Source organism: Lepus europaeus, chromosome 4 (assembly GCF_033115175.1).
Source record: "Lepus europaeus isolate LE1 chromosome 4, mLepTim1.pri, whole genome shotgun sequence".
NCBI classification, from domain to species: Eukaryota; Metazoa; Chordata; class Mammalia; order Lagomorpha; family Leporidae; genus Lepus; species Lepus europaeus.
Genome location: NC_084830.1, coordinates 30,375,388 through 30,398,257, shown reverse-complemented (window position 1 = coordinate 30,398,257; position 22,870 = coordinate 30,375,388). Strand labels below are relative to the sequence as shown.

At 36.7% G+C, this 22,870-nt stretch overlaps 1 protein-coding gene and 1 pseudogene across 2 annotated transcripts in view; both read right to left on the bottom strand.

Moving 5' to 3' along the window:
- The window catches only part of CSMD3 (CUB and Sushi multiple domains 3), a 1,267,615-nt gene that overhangs the window by 306,323 nt on the left and 938,422 nt on the right, over positions 1-22,870 (bottom strand). The gene's annotated exons all lie outside the window — the stretch shown is intronic.
- On the bottom strand, positions 7,150-7,329 carry LOC133758903 (U2 spliceosomal RNA; annotated as a pseudogene).

The window sequence follows — 22,870 nt, the reverse complement described above, 5'->3', positions numbered from 1 at the left end:
ATTTTAAAATTCCTGCACATAACCATTTTGTTAGTTGTTAAATAATTTGCATGCTAATTTGTTTCAAAAAGTCATATATGTTAGTAGATAAATATTAAATTTACTCAAAAATATTTGATACTATATGAAGGATACTGTGAAGAGGATAGAAAAAAAGGTGAGTAGTAGAATAGAATACTTGCATGGTACATATTCCACAAAGAAGTATTATCTAGACTACATAAATACCTCTAAATCTCAACATTTAAAAAAAAAGAAAGAAAAAACAATCATTAATCTAATCACAGATGGGAAAAATGAATTCCAACAAAAATGACATTGTCTAGTAGATTAAAAGAAACTTAACATCATTAATTATTGGAAAAATGCAAATTAAAATCACAGTACTATTACATACATGCAAAAGTAGTCATACTTTTAAAATAAATGAGTATACATAAACATACATACATAACTACATTTATTTATGTGTGTATATATATATCCACAAATATATTTATATCATATCCCAGAGGTTGGCAAGATTACAGATAAATCTGAGTCATTCATATATTTCTTGTGGGAATGTAAATGTACATTGCTCTGGACTGATTTCCACTGAAACAAAAACTGGCCTATGCTTTGCTTTTACAATATTTAAATGGACAGTGGTCTTCTGCTTAGAAGATTTACTTTTATAATATTTCTGTTGGAAAGAAGTGACATGAATGACAGAAAGTACCATAGATTTCAAAAGGAAAAGCAGAAATGACATAATAGATTATTAGAAAACTTTCATTTCTTGAGGTTTCCGATGTTGTGTCCACAAAAAGTTTTGAACTTATGGTAAGACTTCTCAAAAAGAAAACGATTTGTATAACAATGTTCAGAAAGCATTGAAATGATTTATTCACTATCCTTAGGTTTAGCTGATTGTGAAAGGAAAATGTATGTTTCTAAATGTCAGATTTTTCTGGTTCTAAAGATTTTAAAAAAAGTAGTACCAAGTAGCTAAAATAATGTCCTTGATATGAAAGCTAATGTATAATATGTGAAAGTAAAGATTTATGGGCTAGTATGTGGTCAATCCTAGAGAAGGTTCCATGTACTGCTGAGAAGAATGTAAAGTCCTTAGATGTAGGGTGAAATGTTCTGTAGATATCTGTTAGATCCATTTGGGCTATAGTGTCATTTAAATCTACTGTCTCCTTGTTGATCTTCTGTCCTGTTGATCTGTCTATCTCTGAGAGTGGAGTATTGAAGTCCCCCAGTACTATTGTATTTGGGTCTAAGTCTCCCTTTAAGTCCCTTAACAAGTCTTTTAAATAAGCTGGTGCCCTGTAATTAGGTGCATATTAATGTTTATTGCAGCTCAATTCACAATAGCTAAGACCTGGAACCAACCCAAATGTCCATCAACAGTAGACTGGATAAAGAAATTATGGGACATGTACTCCATAGAATATTATACAGCAGTAAGGAACAATGAAACCCAGTCATTTTCAACAAGATGGAGGAATCTGGAAAACATCATGCTGAGTGAATTAAGCCAGTCCCAAAGAGACAAATATCATTTGTTTTCCCTGATCGGCGACAACTGAGCACCAAAGGGAAAACCTATTGAAGTGAAATGGACACTATAAGAAACAATGAACTGATCAGCTCTTGTCCTGACTCTAGATGTACAATGTAATACTTTATCCTTTTTAGTATTTGTTGTTGTTGTTCTAGTACTAGTGGTTGAACTCTGTAATTAACACACAATTATTCTTAGGTGTTTAAATTTTAACTGAAAAGTGATCCCTGTTAAATTTCAGAGTGGAAAAAGAGAGGGAGGAGATGTACAATTTGGGACATGCTCAAGCTGACTTGCCCCAAATGGTGGAGTTAGAAATGTGCCAGGGGATTCCAATACAATCCCATCAAAACTGCATGTACCAATGCCATCTCACTAGTCCAAGTGATCAATTTCAGTTCACAATCGATGGCTCTGATAGGTATAAGAGTCAAAGGGATCACACAAACAAGACAAGTGTCTGCTAATACTAACTGATAGAATCAAAAAGGGAGAGAAAGATCCAACATGGGAAGTGGGATACACAGCAGACTCATAGAATGGCAGACGTCCTAAACAACACTCTGGCCTCAGAATCAGCCCTTAAGGCATTCGGATCTGGCTGAAGAGCCCATGAGAGTATTGTAGGCATGGAAAGCCAAGATACCATGGAAAAGAAAAAAAGAAGAAGACCTAAATGAAAGATCTCTGTGAGTGAGATCCCAGTGGAAAGAAAGGGGCCATCAAGAAGGAGGTACCTTTCTCTGAAGGGAGGAGAGAACTTCCACTTTGACTATGACCCTAGCGGAATAAGATCAAAGTCAGCGAACTCTAAAGGATTCCATAGCCCTGGCAACTCATGACTAGAGCCTAGGGAGATTACTGACGGCATGAACAGGAGTATCAAATTGTTAAGTCAGCAACAGAAATCACTGTGTACTTACATCCCATGTGGGATCTGTCCTTAAGGTGTTGTCTAATGTGCAGTGATGCTATAACTAGTACTGAAACAGTATTTTTACACTTTGTGTTTCTGCGTGGGTACAAACTGATGAGATCTTTACTAATTACATACTGAATCGATCTTCTGTATATAAAGATAATTGGAAATGAAAAAAAAAAAAACCTGATGTTAAATTGGAAGTGGCATAGAAAATTAATTAATTTTTTAAAAATATTATGTAGGATCTCTGTCTTTAATGTGCTGTACACTCTTATTTAATGCTAAACTAGTACTCCAACAGTGTTTTTTTCACTTTGTGTTGCTATATGGGGCAAACTGTTGAAATCATTACCTAATATATACTAAACTGATCTTCTGTATATAAAGAGAATTGAAAATGAATCATGATGTGATTGGAAGGGGAGAGGGAGCGGGAGAGGGGAGGGTTGTGGGTGGGAGGGAAGTTTTGGGAGGGGGAAGCCATTGTAACCCATAAGCTGTACTTTGGAAATTTATATTCATTAAATAAAAGTTAAATTAAAAAAAAAAGATTTAACAAAAAGTGGGACCAAGTAGCTAAAATAATGAGTCTTTGATATGAAAGCTAATGTATAATATGTGAAAGTATGCCTTTGGTTGACTTGAAGGAAAGGAGGTGGTAAACCCCTACTGCTCATCTTTTTCTCTTATTTAATAAGTAAATTAGGAGTAAGATTTTTAAAGCATAACAGAGAATGATGGAGTTTAATGAAAGACTAAAGATTTTTTTCCCCTCTAGTTTCTTGAGTTCTAAAACCAATTAGTTAAATATACAGGCATAATTACTTGGTGTGAATGCTATTTTCTCATTTTATTTACTTATTCAAAAATTGGCCTCCATACTAGTTATGCTCTATGTTTGTGGGCAGATCAAATAATAATAATTTTAACATCAATCATTCTTCTTTTTTGTATTAAATAGAGACCATAGCCATTCAGGAAAACAAATAACCATTTAAGGAGCTAGGCTATCTCCATGGGAAATAAAAGTGAGATAATCTCACATAACTAGTATGATTAAAAATCAATTATATAACACTATAAATTCATATAAGAATTGGCTATATATTTTACAATAGAATAATAATTGTATTTTACATCTATTTTTGCATTTTTTGGAACACATGATTTTACTAATACACAATCCTTATTTCCATTTTCTTCTGTTATATAGTTATAAAAACTTTTCCCAGTTTTCTATTTATTCATTTATTTAATATAAAGAAAACTTTTAATGTATTTCACAGAAACAATTCTAAATTCTTCAATAAAACTTCATTCTTTTTCTTTGTCCTCTCCATGCTTGACCAATATATATGATGTTCCTACACAATTAAGACTTTTGTGCAATATTTTAACATTGAATATTTTGTTTTTAAGATTTACTTATTTGAAATGCAAAGTTACAGAGAGGGAGAGATGGGGGCAGAGAGAAAGAGAGAGGGAGAGAGATTGAGAAAGAGAGAGAGACTATCTTCCATCCACTGGCTCACTCACCAAATGGCTGCAATGGCCAGGGCTGGATCAATAGGAAGCCAGGGGCCTGGAACCCCATCCAAGTCTCCCATGTGTATAGCAAGGGCCCAAGCACTATCAGTTATTTTAAACACATAAAAACTGAAAAGTTTGGGGACCAGAGTAGTGGCATAGAGGTAAAGCCACTGCCTAGGATGCCGGCATCCCATATGGCTGTTCCTTCCCATCCAGCTCTCTGCTAATTGCCTGGGAAATGCAGTGGAAGATGGTTCAAGTGTTTGGGTTCCTACACCTATGTGAGAAGCTCTTGGCTCCTGGCTTTGGCCTGGACCAGCCTTGGCCACTGCGGCCATTGAACATTGAACAGACTGCCTCCCATATGTGTTAGAAGGAAGCTGAATTAGAAATGGAATAGCCAGAACTTAATCAGCACTCTGATACATGATGCAAGCATCACAAGCAGGGGCTTAACCCACTGTACCACAATGGTCCTACTTCTCTTGTTTAACTTCCAAAACCCTATGAAATTGATAATAAAAAAAAATGACTTCCTTTTCTTGTTTTCTTCACCTCAAAAAACTGGCCACCTACATTTTTTTCATCTGGAATGGAATTATCAAGTGGTTGATACAATTGTATATGTTGCTCCTTGTGCCAACTGCTTATTCAGTAAAAATGGTAATGGTCACAGGGAAAGAGAATGTGAACAAAAGTGGATACAAATGAGTAACTAATATTGTTAACATGGATCATTTTGGGGGAGATTTCTATTTTCTTTTTTTTAAACTTTTATTTAGTAAATATAATTTCCAAAGTACAGTTTATGGATTACAATGGCTTTTCTCCCCCATAACTTCCCTCCCACCCACACCCCTCCCATCTCTTGCTCCCTTTCCCATTCCATTCACATCAAGATTCATTTTTTATTCTCTTTATATACAGAAGATCAATTTAGTATATATTAAGTAAAGATTTCAAGAGTTTGCACTCACACAGAACATAAACTGTAAAATACTGTTTCAGTACTAGTTATAGCATTAATTCACATTGGACAACACATTAAGGACAGAGATCCCACATAAGGAGTAACTACACAGTGACTCCTGTTGTTGACTTAACAATTTGACACTCTTGTTTATGGCGTCAGAAATCTCCCTAGGCTCTAGTCATGAGTTGCCAGGGCTATGGAAGCCTCTAGAGTTTGCTGACTTCAATCTTATTTAGACAAAGTCATAGTCAAAGTGGAAGTTCTCTCCTCCCTTCAGAGAAAGGTACCTCCTTCTTGGATGGCCCCGTTCTTTCCACTGGGATCTCACTCACAGAGATCTTTCATTTAGGTTTTTGTTTTTGTTTTTGTTTTTTTTTTTTTTGCCAGAGTGTCTTGGCTTTCCATGCATACAATACTCTCATGGGCTCTTCAGCCAGATCCGAGTGCCTTAAGGGCTGATTCTGAGGCCAGAGTGCTGTTTAGGACATCTGCCATTCTATGAGTCTGCTGTGTATCCCACTTCCCATGTTGGATCATTCTCTCCCTTTTTGATTCTATCAGTTAGTATTAGCAGACACTAGTCTTGTTTGTGTGATATCTTTGACTATTAGGCCTATCAGTGTGATCAGTTGTGAACTGAAATTGATCACTTGGACTAGTGAGATGGCATTGGTACATGCAGTTTTGATGGGATTGTATTGGAATCTCCTGGCACATTTGTAACTCCACCATTTGGGGCAAGTCAGCTTGAGCATGTCCCAAATTGTACATCTTCTCCCTCTCTTGTTCCCACTCTTATATTTAATAGGGGTCACTTTTCAGTTAAATTTCAACACCTAAGAATAATTGTGTGTTAATTACAGAGTTCAACCAATAGTATTAACTAGAACAACAACAACAACAAAAAAAAAAAAAACTAAAAGGGATAAAGTATTAAGTTGTTCATCAACAGTCAGGACAAGGGCTGATCAAGTCACTGTTTTTCATAGTGCCCCTTTCACTTCCAAAGGTTTCCTTTTTTGTGGTTGGTTAGTTGTCTCCGATCAGGGAGAATATATGATATTTGTCCCTTTAGGACTGGCTTAATTCACTCAGCATGATGTTTTCCAGATTCCTCCATGTTGCAAATGACCAGATTTCCTTGTTTTTGACTGCTGTATAGTATTCTATGGAGTACATGTCCCATAATTTCTTTATCCAGTCTACTGTTGATGGGCATTTGGGTTGATTGCAGGTCTTAGCTATTGTGAATTGAGCTGCAATAAACATTAAGGTGCAGACAGCTTTTTTATTTGCCAATTTAATTTCCTTTGGGAAAATTCCCAGGAATGGGATGGCTGGGTTGCATGGTAGGTTTATATTCAGGTTTCTGAGGAATCTCCAGACTGATTTCCATAGTGGCTTTACCAGTTTGCATTCCCACCAACAGTGGGTTAGTGTCCCTTTTTCCCCACATCCTCGCCAGCATCTGTTGTTGGTGGATTTCTGAATGTGAGCCATTCTCACCGGGGTGAGATGAAACCTCATTGTGGTTTTGATTTGCATTTCCCTAATTGCTAGTGATCTTGAACATTTTTTCATGTGTCTTTTGCCCATTTGGATTTCCTTTTTTGAAAAATGTCTATTGAGGTTCTTGGCCCATCTCTTAAGTGGGTTGTTTGTTTTGATGTTGTGGAGTTTCTTGATCTCTTTGTAGATTCTGGTTATTAACCCTTTATGTATTGCATAGTTTGCAAATATTTTTTCCCATTCTGTCAGTTGCCTCTTCACTTTCCTGACTGTTTCTTTTGAAGTACAGAAACTTCTCAATTTGATGCAATCCCAATAGTTAATTTTGGCTTTCACTGCCTGTGCTTCCAGGGTCTTTTCCAAGAAGTCTCTGCCGGTGCCTATACCTTGCAGGGTTTCTCCAATGTTCTCCAAAAATTTTGATGGTTTCGGGTCACTCAACATGGATTAAAGACTTAAATCCACGACCCACATGGGAGACCTGGAAGAAGCTCCAGGCTCTTTGCTCTGGATTAGCCCAGCTCTGGCCATTGTAGCATTTTGAGGAGTGAACCAGTGGATGGAAGACCAACCAACTTCTCTGCCTTTACCTCTCTGTAACTTGCCTTTCAAATGAATAAATACCATCTTTTTTTTTTTTTTTTTTTAAAAAAAGGGTTCTTAAATACTGCTTCTGCATGATACCTGAAAACAAATGGAACCCATTACCAGAAACAACACACAAGCAGACAGCTGTTTATTAATGAAACAACTGGCAAAAAAAAGTCAGTATAAAATGGAAATTCAAAAAATATTCAGCTATTTTTACACTTGATCTTAGCCAAAAGGCTGAGAAGTGATAGCTATTTTTATTTATATATAAAGGCACATTCTTTTGCTGGCCAATATTTTTACCATAAATGGAAGAAAAAAAGACCCATGATTATTTTTGTAATTATTACAAATAGAAATGAAAAGTATCATATATATCCCAGTTCCACAATATACATGTATATATGATTCTGTAAATAATTATAATCCCTAGGTCATTTCCACTTCAACTGAGGGCTCTTTTTTATTCTTTTATCAACATCTCTTTTGCTTGTTTCCCTACAATTAATGGGGGAGTACAAGCAGTAAGATGGAAGCACCCTCATCTTAGCACCACTAAATCTGAGCCCACTGGCACCTGAACCCATTTTCTGTGTTTCCCTTCTTGTTGCAATGGAGATGTCCTTGCTCACTATGAGGCTAATAACCCTGGTTCTGGTGTTGCTGATATTAAACTCTCTCCACTTCTCAATATCTTGATTTCTAATCATTTCACATTGCTTCTGACTGTCCATTTCACACCCTTTCTGAATAGTCCAGTGCTGGACCATACTCAATAGCATATAAATTTGACTTGTGTCTTTCATCTTCAAAGAGCAGACAAATAAAACCCAATATCCCCATTTTCTTCCAATTTATCATTTTTTTTCCTGTTTTCTGAAAGGAAACCTATTAAAGGGCTCTCCTGAGGGAGATGTCTATAAAACTGTCTCCAGTTTTGTCATCAGTCTTTCATCTATTTCATTAAACTGCTCTTTTAAATGCAGGCTGCCAAACCTAATGGTAACTTTTTAATCCTGTTTCAGAGACCTTTCAGAAACATTTATCACAGCTGACTATTCCCTTCTTCTTCAAGTTCTTTCTTTTCTTGGCTTCCCATTCAGCAGTCTATTCTAGTTTTCTTTCGAGCTCTCTGCAGCATTTTTTCAGCATTGCTGTTGCTACCTTGTTATCCTGATGACTGAGGACTGGTCTACCTCCCAGAAAGGATTAGAAGGCATTTTCAGTGAGATACTAGCAGAAAATTTCCCAGGTTTGGAGAAGGACAGAGGCATCTTAGTACAGGAAGCTTATAGAACCCCTAATAAACATGACCAAAAGAGATCCTCACCACGACATCTTGTAATCAAACTCACCACAGTGAAACATAAAGAAAAGATCCTAAAATGTGCAAGAGAGAAACGTCAGATTACTCTTAGAGGATCTCCAATTAGACTCACAGCAGACTTCTCATCAGAAACCCTACAAGCCAGAAGGGAATGGCGAGACATAGCCCAGGTACTAAGAGAGAAAAACTGCCAGCCCAGAATACTATATCCTGCAAAGCTCTCATTTGTGAATGAAGGTGAAATTAAGACTTTTCATAGCAAACAGAAACTGAAAGAATTTGTTGCCACTCATCCTGCCCTGCAAAAGATGCTTAAAGATGTCTTACACACAGAAACACAGAAACATGGTCACCAATATGAAAGAAGGTAAAGGAAGGAAACCTCACAGCAAAAGATCACAGGAAGCCCAATTTCTCTTTGACATAGAATTAAACTCTGATGCTCTGTTAAAGCAATGTGTTAAAGTAATCTATTATGTTCTCTTGATGTCTGTTAAATTCTAATTGTTCAAGAGCTATGGGTTATTTAAATATGTGCTTATTTTCAAAGATGTGAATAATCACCTTATAACAATGATCAAATTTGGTCTATGTTATGTCATGATTTTAAGGAATCTTATTTCAACCAGATATTTTGGATTTTGAGTCTTCTTGGCATTCTTGACAGGCATTCAAAAAATCAAAGTTTCAAACAATCTGGCCTCTAAAATTTCCAGTAAATCCTGGACTTTGGTTTGTCCAGTTTGGGCCCAACTGAAAAAATCAAAGGACCTATGTCTCTCATCTTATAGAGACACCAACTAATCAGTCTATTTGGATTATATTAGAAGGACTGTCAAGATGTGATGTGGTACCAAACTTTAAGTTTCTATAATGGAAAATGCTATGTATACAAATGTTTGAGAATTAAAAAGTCTAATGATCTTGTGTTACTAGACATGATAGTTATCTTAATGAGAAAACCCAGAGGCCTAAAGGGTTAAATACTTGTAAAATCCTACAGGTGCTTTCAAAAATACTGTGAAGTAAGCAAGTGCCTCTTGTTGGTTGATGAGTTTATAATTTTAAACATGGCGACTTAAAGTCTTTTGTCATCCACAGTTATATATGATTTGCTGCTCATAAAACTAAAGCGTTGTTGGTTCTATGTTTAGCTGTCCTCCTATAGGTTCCTATGGACTTTTTCCAGCCACTTCTATTGTATTCAGTACTTTGGGATGGCTCTGTAAACAGATGAAGCCAATAATGTATTAACAGTACCAACTGAGAGAAAGTATGGTTAACTGAGGTTACTAAAAACAAAAAAGCAATTCAAATCAAATGGCAATCTACAAAAAGAGTTAAAGATTTTAAAAGCTATTATTAAAATTGCTATATTGGTCTATTATGCTATGTTATATGTGTGTACATATTGTATGTCCACATAGGAAATTTTATTAAGAGTTTTATTTTAAATGGCTTATAGATAAGATTGTCCATAAATTTAAGCTGCTAAAATCAATCAAAGATACATTTTAATTTGTGGGACCTGAATCTGTGTATCATAAGTTTTAAACGTGTTGGTAGAAAGAAACTAAAAACATTTTATATGGTTGTGCTTAAGTTACTGGTTAAACAAACTACACCATGTTAGATATTTAAGAGGTGTTTCCAAATACATGATTCTTAAAATTTATAGAAGGCATTGGAACTTCTGGTAAATGTTTTCTTAAGTTGTTATCTAATGGTTGAAACGGTTTGCTAAGTATTCATGTGATATTGCTATTGTCAGCAAGCGATCTAGGACTTGCTCCCTTATTTCTCTATTCTAAGCCCAACTTGTTCTTTCATTTCTCTATTCTCTTCAAGGTAGGAAACTAATTCTATTATGAAGGAATCTGTAGGATGCACAATTTAATCTTTAGACCTTATAAAAGAGATGACTAACATTTTTCTGTCATAGTATAGCCAAAATAAGAACTTAAATAATAATCTCATAGCTAGATTCACTTCGCCATCAGCGAAGTATACAGTAAGTAGAAAAAACCTCCCTTTCAGACCAAAGGGAAAGAAAGTTTTAAAGTGAGAATATAATTTTCCTCATGGGCATTGTCTACCTTAGAAAAACTACTTCAGAACATGCCTGTGACTATAGACTTGTAGTTCAGGCCACCGAAGATTAGAGATGGGACACGGGCACTCCCTTGACTTGCATCCTCTGGTCTGCTTTAACACAAACCACGAGGAAAAGAAAGCTAGGCATCAGAAGCAATGGGTGGCAGGCCTATTAATGGCTGATCTGTACAGTGATCTGCCCTCAAGGAGACCCAACAGGCCAGTCCACTGCAGTGGCTTTCAATGTGGTAAGCCTGGGCTTCAGCAGAAGTCAGCTTGTGAAGAGCCCTGGCAGCTCTGCCAAGAGTTGGATCACTGGAAATGGACCTGCCCTGGAGTCGAAGGATGCCCAGGTCAGAGCCACAGATCTTATTGGCTCTAAGCTGAAAAGCCCTTCACTCAGCCCAACTCCCAAAGTGACCACTGCAGTTGAGGGGACAGCCAAGTAGGGTCAGCAACATTGCAGGCAGAACTGTAAATTTCTTGTTAGAGATGCCCCCTGCCTTTACCTGGCCAGCTCTCCTCCCAAGGCCAGCCAAGTAATGAAAGTCAACAGAGTGCCTTCCCCTAGGAGGTTCACACCTCCCTTAGGATGTACCCCATGTGAAGAGATAGGTCTGGGCCTCTTAACTTACAAGGCCTAAAGCCCACCAGATTATTATCAAGCCCCTTCTATCAGGTTCTATTTGCCTCTCAATCAGAAAAATTGCTTGTAGCTTAGACAGCACCTTTCTTAGCTCCTCTAATAATGACTCTGTCCGTTGTTCTAGACCCTGTCTAGCACACTTGGGCCTCATTCCTTTGTAATCATAACCTCTACTCTACCACCAATGGCTCTACTCCCAACCTGTGTGTACTGATGGTCCTCTTCCCCACTTAATGCTGTATAATTGTTCAAACCTGGTAAATGCCACTCTTAGGATCATTGGTTACTATCCTCACTCTGTCTTTTATGACCTTGTCTAAATATGAGCAGAGTCGGCAAACTTTGAAGGCTTCCATAGCCTTGGCAACTCATGACGAGAGCCTAGGGTGGTTACTGGTGCCATAAACTAGAGTGTCAATTTGTTGGGTCAACAACAGGAGCCACTGTCCACTTGCTCCTCATGTGGGATCTCTGTCCTTAATGTGCTGTATATTTAGATGGTAACCTACAGGTGGATTTCACCCTGGAGAATTTTGCCCTTGATTGAGCGCTTGCTGTGTACAAGATCCATCAATTTCATAAAGAACATCATTATTAGGCCTACACCCTGCAAGCTACTCAGAAATGTGGCTATCTTTAGAATTTCATTATGTTACAAAGGATACATCTAATGATACTGCAAGTCAGGGTAAAGTAGATGGCAACATGACAGGCACATTCCCACCAATCCAGGAGTGACACAGAGCTGCATAGTGTATTGCATGGAAAAACAACTTCAATGCCAGTAGTGTAATAAACTTTGAAGTCCGTAGAAATATCTTTTCAAAAATATATACATATATACATTTGTTATTTTGCTAAACTATTTTTCCAAGATATTTGAACCAGTTAATATGCTTAAAATTTATTTTATAGGAGTTAACATATAAATATAAAATACATATTTTTTAGGAGTTAACATTTTCCAGCCTTCATTGATTCAAGTGCTCCAATAGATGGACAGAAATGGGAATGCAATCAACAAAGTTTTTATAGAATTAAAATTCATGTTAGGTTGCAGACTCTCAAAATTACAAATACATGAGATTGACTATATCCAAAAATTATAAAATTGTATGAGTCAAATTTAAGACAGAATTCTAATATTTGAAGATGATCAGAATTAATGAGTGAAGAATCGAACCAACACACAAATACTCTTTCACATTTCTTATCACAGATAGTATATAGAATTAGTATAGTTCTAGTTTTATATTATTAGAAGATTTGCCCACTAAATCAGATTCATTTGGCATGTACTAAGTACCTAGTACCAGGTACAGGGCCACATTCTAGAGATAGAAATATCAATAACATCCTTACCCTTCCAAGAAACACAATCTAAGAGAGACAGGAGAAGTGTACATAGCTTTAAAATAGTACATATTAGAATCTGGTAGCTTTGCTATTCAACCCAAACAGTATAAGAAGCTAAACACATTGGAACGATTTTAGTTATGTAAAACAATCAAAGTTATGTGAATAAAATGAGAATTGAATAATGAAATTGATATGCTGATGAGAACTCAAAATGTTTTTATTTAAAACCATCTTAAAGTTATTTCTAAAAAAATCTAAATGACTTCCCTGTGCACAAAGAAATACCTTCTTTATATGAATTATATGGAGATAAAATAACCTATGCAAAATAATCTTTGTGGTGCATGTGGTCATTCTTTAGTTTGTCTCTTGGCCATAATTACTCTCTTCATGTACTATTTTCTCTAAAGAATAGTTTTCAAATATCTTATTTTTATTAACATTGGTATTGTATTTTAATGTTTTCAGTTGTTATGTTCTATAGATGTCTTTCTATAATTTCTCAAGATATTTCTTTTTAAGTATTTATGAATTTATTTATTTTCATTTCACTTTGAAAAGCAGATGGAGTTGGCAGAGAGAGAGAGAGAGAGAGAGAGAGAGAGAGAGAGAAAGACCTTCCAACTACTGGTAGTAAGGCCCACGTACTCGAGCTATTCATTACCTGTTGCCTCCTACAGTATGCACTTGGGGCCAAGATATGAACCCAGGAACTGACATGAAACATAAGCTTCTCAAACCGCAACTTAACCGCTGTTACAAACATCAACCACTCTATACTATTTCTAATTGCACAAGAGTGCCTAAGTCTTATTGGTAATGACCAGCAAAAAGAGAAAGTGATACTGACATACAAGTTTTCTTAATTTTTTTTTTGGAATCAGCACTACTTTGTGAAACACACATAGTTTATTTCAACTGAATACAGAATATATGTAAGCTTTAACATTTTTGTTGTAATCAGAATATTAGAGCTGTATGAGCTTGCCGTTAGGATTTATGTGCATACTACAACCAATTCCAAGTGCATTTGTTTCTTACTTTTATGAGAGCTTTCTTTTGTCATGATAGAGTGTGTCACCAGAATTTATATTTGTGTTACCATCAGAAAGCAAACTTTTGAATCTTTAATATGCAAATTTTGCTCATTTTAAAACTATTTCAAATAACTCTATTAAGTTTAGACAAATATAACATTTATAACATATATATTCATAAAACAAATGAAAACAATAGCTCAAAGGACCAAAGGAGAAGTGGAAATATGTTAAGTTCCTATATTTTGTGTCAGAAAATATAGTATTATTTAATTTTTTTTTTCCAAGAAGAAGAGAGATAGACAGAGAGAGAGACAGTAGAGACAGAGAGATCATCCATCTGCAACTTCATTCCCGCAGTGCCAGACAGGACTGGTTCGGGCTGAAGTCGGCAGCATGGAACTCAATCCATGTCTCCCTCGGGAGTGGTAAAAATACAAATACTTGAGCCATTATCTCCTGTCTGGAGGAAGTCAGAATTGAAAACAGAGCCAGGACTGGAACCCAGGTACTCTAATATGAAACACAGGTGTCCCAAGCAGCATCATAACCACTGTACAAACACCAATCTTAATGATACTTTTTTTAGTTGACATAATGATGTTTTGATAAGTTAAAGATGTATGCTACAAATGTTAGATAAAATACCTTTGTGCCCTCAAATTAGAGGCCTAGCAATTAGAAGAGGAAAAAGTAATAATAAAATTGAATAAAGGGAACAATAAACAGATGAGGACAACAAAAAAGTAAATCACAATATGGTAGACAACCCTAACTGAATAATTAAGTATAAATTATAAATACATGAAACAAAAAATAGACAAAAGGTGCAGTTATTGTGGTGTAATGGACTAAGCTGCCTCCTGCAACACTGACATCACCAGATGGGTATCAGTTCAAGTCTGGCTGCTCCACTCCTGATCCAGCTCCTTGCTGGGAAAACAGTGGAAGATAGCAAGTGCTTGGGCTCCTGCATTCATGTGGGACACCGGATGAAGCCCCTACCATCTGGCTTCCACCTGGCTCTGACCCAGATACTGTGGCCATTTGGGAAGTGAACCAGCAGATGTAAGATCTCTCTGTATCCCTCTCTCTATCTTGCTCTCATTCTCTCTTTCTCTCTCTCTCTCTTTGCCTTTCAAATAAATAAAATATATCTTTCAGAAATAGACAAAAAGAACAGACAAATCTGCAATTTAATTTGGGCATTTAAACTCATATTTTGCAGTAGTAGGAAGACAGATAATTGTTAATGACATGGAACACTTCAGAAACTATATCAATGAAAATGACATTTACAGAACACTTTGACCAACAGTAGCAAACAGACATTCTTTCATGTAAACATGATATCTTTAGAAAATCATATGCTGAGGAGCCGGTGCTGTAGCATAGCAAGTAAAGCCACCACCTGAGGTTCTGGCATCCCATATGGGCACCAGTTTGAGTCTCCACTGCTCCTCTGCTGATCCAGCTCTCTGCTATGGCTTGGGAAAGCACTAGAAGATGGCCCCAGTCTTTGGGCCCTTGCACCCAAATGGGAGACCCGGAAGAAACTCCAGGCCCCTGCCTTCCGATCGGCGCAGCTCTGACTGTTGCGGCCAATTGGACAGTGAACCAGCAGAGGAAAGACCTCCCTCTCTCTGCCTCTCCTTCATTCTCTGTGTAATTCTCACTTTCAAATAAATAAATGTCTTTAAAAAAAAAGCAAATCATATGCTGACCATAAAACAAATCTCAGTAAATTCAAAACTAATGAAATGTAAAAATGTAATTGCATTTATAGTATCAGAGGCTTTGTCTCTAAAATAAGCTTTCAAAGACTGCTATGATTTCCTAAAATGCATGTAAAAATAAAAATATTGAAGCATAAATATTTGAGCCAATCGAAGTATTGATTCTGTATTAGAGGTATTGTTCTGACTGATACATAATTGAACTCATGTAACTATTTGTGAAGTTCCTCTGCTAAAGAAGCTGGCATGTTAGTCTCTGATAAATGCAGAAGATAATCAATATTATAAAATGATGAAATTAGTTTAGTAGAGTTTTAATTTGATCTTAATGAAAACTTAGGACTTTTATACCGATTTGTACTTTCTGGCTTTCATATTTTTAATGACAAAATGATTTCTCCATTTATACCAATATATACTGTATGCATATAGCCTGTTCACTATGAATTTTCCTTTATTCTTAATTGAGATATTATTGGCTTTTTATGATTAGAACACAGTTATTGTGTGCAATTTACATATAATTGATCATGTAAGAACCAAAAGCCAAAATTCACACAGTTAATCCAAATAGCTCTTCTAGTGCTTTATTCTCCTGAAATTCATGGGCAAAAATAATCTATATGTTTTAGTCTAAATCTCAACAAATAATGATTTAATATAATATATAATAAACTTTAAATGAAAATATATTATACTTCATAACACGCTTGAAAGTAATTAGGGAATAATAGCCTATTATTCCTAAATATGTCATGGTTCTAGTGGTAAGTTGATATCAGGGGACATTTCCATTGAGAAAATGATTGCACCTAAACTAATGTGACAAGTGACAACATCAACAAGATGGCAACATACAAATTCCTGGACTCTCCTTCACCCTACATGCACACACATACCTGCACACACACATACACATACATAGCAATTTAGCAAGAATTCACCAATTCATTTTGTGAGAAATCTATAAGCTAACTGAAAAGCTATTCCACCCCAGAAGAGAGTAAAACTCAGACTTACTGAAGCCAATTATGTCTATTCAGGACACCCTGCTATCAGAATCCCTACCACCAGAATGGTGTCATACAAACAGGAAGAAGTTCCATAGGTCCTAGCTTCTCCAAGGAGAATGATGCAGTTGGATTGGATATCCAACACTCCAGCATTACCAATGACAGCCTTTGAACTCTGATGGAACCAGGACAATCTAGTTAACTGGGGGCAAACAGCAATGATGGCATGGGCTTGTTATACCGTAGGTCTTCCACACTGCTCAGTATAAAATGAGCCAACAAAAAATCCAAGCTGTCAGCTTTCTCCTGAATAGGAAAATAACTGATCCTTTGTGCACTGCTCCAACTGCTCTGAGGCTGCTCAATGAACTGGCCAACTGTCCTTCAAGTTTTGGAACTCTATAATTCTCATACAATTTTACAAGGGAGAATGGAGAGAGTAGTGTGGACTGGAAGATGCTTTAGCTTACCTCTTGGCTTGTCACAGCAAACATACAAAAACCATAGCTGCCTACTTCTTGGAGATGGAAAGAGTTCGTAGAGTCTGGCCAGTTTGGTTGCTAGGGGTCTTTTCTGTTCAAGGCCAGTCCTTGAAGAATGGGAGAAGTATGTGCTTTTTCTAATACAAGTACACCATACAGAGAGCATCAGGAATAATAAATATTCAGGCGAGAATACTTCAAGTATAGGGGTAAGATAAATCTATAGAAACTTACGTTAAAGGAATAAAATTAGATTATCTGACAAATAAAAAAAACTATTATAAATATATTCTCTGAGGTCAAAATAATAATGCATGAACAAATGAGAATTTCAATGAAGATACAGAAAACATAATATATAAACTAATAAACATAAATCATGGAGTTTGGGGTAATAGTTTGACCTAGCAGTTATCAGGTCAGCTAAGGTACTCATGTCTTATATTGGAATATCTAGATTCAACTCCCAGCTATGGTTCCTGATTCCAGTTTCCTCTTAATGAAGACCATGGGAGGTCATGGTGACAGCTAAATTGTTTGACTTCCTATTCTCTATGTATGAGATAAAATTCAGCATAATGAAAAAGCTTTAGAGATTTTCAGTATGGCTTATATTTACAATAAAAAATAATGAATTCCACAGGTAAAATTTTGTCTAGAAAACAGACTTGATGTTAATTGCTCTCTTCACAATAAAATAACGTTGTTAGAAAAAGGAACATGCCTACTAAAATAGGTACTTTTAAATGATCAATACTCAGGGATCAATGAAAAGTTCATGGAAATGACAATTATGAAATAACTATGACTAGATTTCAAAATTATTTACATTAAAATAAACTTATCTTTTAATTCTACTTTTCCATGAACAGTTTGAAGTTCCCTTATAATTAATACACCAAATATTTTAAGTGACAACAATGTATTTGATGTATTATCATGATCTCAAATCATAATTTAATAATGTATCATATTTTAGCACACAAACTTCCCTTTTCACCAGGTTATGGGAAGTTAACATGGTATACAGGATAATGTGTAGGATTGGTGGTTAAGCTGCCATTTGCAAAGCTCAAATCCCATACTGGAGTATCCTGGTTCAAGTCATGGCTACATCCCAATTCCAGCTTTGTGGTAATGCACACCATAGAAAACAGTGGTTGATGCCTCCAACAGATGAGTTCCTCTCAACCACTAGGGCACCTGAATTGAATTCCTGGCTCTGAGCCTATTTTTGGGAGTGAGACAGTGGATGAGAGCATTCCCAGTTCTTTCTTTCTGTCCTTAACTTTATGTCTGTTGCTATCTACATCTGTATGTCTCTGCTTGTCAAATAAATAATTTAAGAAAACAAAGTAGTTTTGAATTATACTAGAAATAGCAAGTATATTCATGGCAAGAATATTCAGATCATATTTTTTAGGTCTACCATGCAATAGCTTAGCATATTTGTGTGCATATTTCAATAATCCATATTTTCCATTAATTTCCTGCCAATTTCATGATCTGGTAGTATCATATTTCTTTCAAAACACACCAAAGCCTATGACAGAACTGGCTGTTAGAGGACATAGCTGGCAGGGCAACAGTATCAAATGCTTCTTCCACTACCATCCCAAAATAGAGTGACTTAGGGGTTCATATGTCAGAATATTTTGTGTTATCTGTCAGTGTTTTACCTGCTGTCCCTGAAAGGGGTGTGTAGATTATCTGACATCTGTGAAAGGTTGATAAATATAAACTTGTTTTGTTTTTCAGATTTGACCATGCACTTTATAATTACTCTGGGTGCTGCCATGATACGTTACTCTTTACGAACTAAGATTGAAAGAAAGTAGAGATGTAAAAAATATGCTGTGTGGCTAATTTTAAACAAACTATTGGTGATACTTTGTTGAAAAACACAGACCAAGGTCCTACCAGATAGGACACCAAGATAACAGACCTAAATCAGGACTATCCTGGGTATACAGGGGCATATGATGGTTCTAATAAAATATGCACACAGTTGGGGCTGGTGCCATGGTGCAGTAGGTTAATCCTCCCCCTTTAGTGCCAGCATCCCATATGGGCGCCGGTTCTAGTCCCAGCTGCTCCTCTTCCAATCCAGCTCTTTGCTGTGGCCTGGGAAAGCGGTAGAAGATGACGCAAGTCCTTGGGTCCTGCCTCTGCATGGGAGACCAGGAAGAAGCTCCTGGCTCCTGGCTTCAGATTGGCACAGCTCCGGCTATTGGGGCCGTGAACCTACATAAGAAAGACTTTTCTGTCTGTCTCTCCCTCTCATTGTCTGTAACCCTACCTTTCAAATACATCAATACAATCTTTAAAAAAAATAAGATAAAATATGCACACAGGACCAGAGCAGTACAAATTGGAAGTGACTAATTTTGCCTAGAAATTAATTGATAGTAGAAATGCCATTTGACCTGGGCCTTGGAAAATCATGAAGAATGTATGGATTTTTGTACTGTGAGCATATTTGTTCCACATGGAGGAGAGTCTACCTAAAAACAAACATGAAAAAAATATGTCCTTTCAGTATGGCAGAGTCAGCTGGATGTGTGAGGGTACTTGAGAAAGTTCATAGAAAAATGGAGGGGCCACCACTGCGGCATAGCAGGTAAAGCCACCGCTTGCAGTGTCAGCATCCCATATGGGTGGCCAGTTCAAATTCCAGCTGCTCTACTTTCGATCAAGTTCCTTTCTATTGTCTGGGAAAGCAATGGAACGTGACTCAAGTCCTTGGGTCCCTGCACACATGTGAGAGACCCAGAAGAAGCTCCTGGCTCCTGGATTTGGATCAGCTCAGCTCTGGCCATTGCAGTCATCTGGGGAGTGAACCAGCTAATGGAAGACTTTCTCTCTCTCTCTGCAATGCTGCATTTCAATAAATAAATTTAACAAAAGAAAAAGAAAAGTGGAATTAATAGATAAGCTTATTTTGATTCAAGAAAATTATGATATCCATGCATTTTATTTTTCTCACTATACATTTTTCACAATATACTCATACATTGTATGAGTATGTAAATGATATCAAGGGCTTAGTAGGCTAGCAGGCAGTTTGTTTGTAAATTGTAGAGACTTTACATTAAGTCCAAAGTTTTGAGTTTAGAACTGTGTAGCCATTAAATACTTCTAAACCAGGGATTGATGTCTGATTTGTATTTCAGAAAGATCAGTCAGGTAGAAATATGGAGAAAAGTTTGGCTGGAGGGATAATGAAGTGGCTGTTAGAGATGTGCAGGGAGCAATAATGAGGATGGGAACAAAGGCAAGGGCACCATGCAGTTCTTTAAGGCTGGGGGACATCAACCTCTCATGGCTAAAGGATCCGATTCCTTGAGGATTTTCAGCAGTATAAGCCATAGGTCTTAGTATTTTGTATTACCCAGCAGGGGCAGATTCTTAACAGAGAGGGCGAAGAGTGAAGAGCATAGAAAATGCTCTGTCAAAATCAACTATGCTGTGGACAAATGACAGTGTGATACTAAAGAAGTCCTCCCTGTGGAACTGAAGTGCAATGAGACAGGCAGATGGCAAATTTTAGCAGAGGATATAGAGGCTGACTGCTGAGCAGCAAGGACAGCACACAGGGCAGCATGAGATAGCTATGTAAGACTTAAGCAGCTCTGATTAAGCAAAAGTGCCTTGCAGACTATAACACCAAGAGGCAAAGTTACAGACTCTACAAAGAATGGATAGATCATGAAACAGAAGTCATGAGGCTGCTAATAGTGACTTGATGAAGACTATAAAGTTAGTATGTGACCTACATTTCAGTTAAATTCACTTTTAGTAAAGTTCAGAGAAATAGAATTTATTCATTACATTTTGTTGGTGAAGACTGTTTTGCTACTATCGCCATATTTTTTAATTGACTATTTCGATTTTCAATAGGAGTTATTTGCTAAAATGAGGATTGGGAATTGTTATGGTAAGAGAAAGGGAGAATCCAATAAAAAATGGACAATTGAAAATCACAGTGGGGCAGGCTTTTGGCTCAACACATGGACTCCCACATCTCAAGTTAGAGAGCCTAGTTGGATTCCTGGCTCTGGCTCCTCCGTTTCTCTTTTAACTTCTTGCTAATGCATACAATTAAGGTAGCAGGTGATGGCTCAAAGATTTGAGTCCTCACTGTGCATATGGGAGACATGGATTGAGTTCTTGTCTCCTGGCTTCTCCCTAGCTGAGTCCAGGGGACTTGAACCAGTGGTTGGAAATTCTCAATTCTCACTCTCTCTCTCTCTCTCTCACTAACACTGCCTGTCCAAAAAAAAAAAAAAAAAAAAAAAAGAAAAGAAAAGAAAAGAAAAAGAAAAAAGAAAGAAAGAAAGAGAGAGAAAGGAAATTCTCTCTCTCCCCCTCTCCCTCTCCCTCTCTCTGACTTTCAAATGAAATTAAAACAAACAAATGAAAAAGAACTTAGGGGCCAGCTCTTGGCACAGTCGGTTAAATCACTGTCCACAGCACCATTATCCCATATAGACTCTGGCTCAAGTCCCAGCTGCTCCTCTTTCGATCTAGCTCCCTGCCAATATTGCTGAGAAAGCAATACAAGATGGCCCAAGTGCTTGTGCCCCTGCACCATTGTGAGAGACCCAGAAGAAGCTCCTTGCACCTAGCTTCAGATAGCCTCTGCTCTGGCCATTGCTGCCATTTGGGGAGTGAACCTGCTTACGGAAGATATCTCTCTCTCTCTCTCTCTCTCTCTCTCTCTCTCTCTCACTTTCCCCCTCTCTCTGTAAGTCTGCCTTTCAAATAAATAAGTAAATCACACACAAAAAAATTAAATGATAGAACATCCTGAATTTCAAGGGCTATTTGGTTTGTGCTTGTTTCTTAGCATTAATTTTTAATAGTACCCCTTTTTACTCCTAAAAACAACTTAAATTTAGACATTATATTATATGATTACCCTAAAGAAGATATTTTTTCCATAAAGATAGTTTGGGAGAGAAAGGTATTCATGATATATTTAGGAAAGCATATACCACATAATTAAATCACCTCCAGAAAAATTGCTAAATTATTCTGATCTTTATTATGGGCCAAAAAAAGTCACATCAAAACTAGTGCAAGTAATATGTTCAGAAAATGCTTAACTAAAGGATCTTCACATTGAATCTGGAAGAATGAATAGAATTGAAGCACAAAACAGTAGATATAACATCTAAAGGGAAAGAAGTTTTCATTATAGAAAACAGCAGGGACATGCATTCCCCGGTTGGCCTCAAGGCTAAGGCAGCAGACTTGAAAACAGCAGGGTATGTGTGTGTGTGTATGTGTGTGTATGGATATGTGTGCCTGTGTGTGTGTCTGAATGAAATTAAGATTTGCCTCAGTGAAAGAAGTGATGCATTTGGGAATTTATTCTAGATAAATATTACTAATATGGTGTTCTTAATGCACTTTCCTACAATGAATGAATGAATATGATGAACCATATTTATCAAAAGGAGAAGAATTTCCATAGGCACAGAAGTGGCAAACTGAACTGCAAGTCAAATTTTACCCACTATAGTAGTATTGGCCTATAGTACACTTACATTCTTTTTAATATTGCTCGTTTACTTTGAAAATTGGATGATGTTATATAAAAATATTCCAGGTTCCACTTTAAAATTAGCCTGTCTTTCTAAGGGGAAAAATGTCCAAATCTCTAGGTGGCAATTTCAGCTTTCACCTGGGCAGCACACACTCCACCTCTCCTTTATTCCTCCTCACTGCTTCACTGCTCTTCACCAGTGTGACCTTTGATGTGGTGCTTGGGAACATAATCCAAGCTAATTGAGATGCAGAACTTCATTGTGACCAATAATACATAACGGAAGCTATTTCCTCTTGCATATTAATTCATGTTTCTAGAATAATGACAGCATAAAAACTACTGTAAAGTATTTACTACATACCAACCACAAAATAATCTCCCTCCAGGTACTTGTGGATTTGAACCCCCCATCCAACTATCTGCTAATGGCAGGATCTTGTACAAATTAACTGACATTCTGAACCCTGAAACTCACTGTATTTACTTGGGAAATAAGAATGCTTACCATATCTTATATAAATTTTGTGAAGCATAAATGAGAT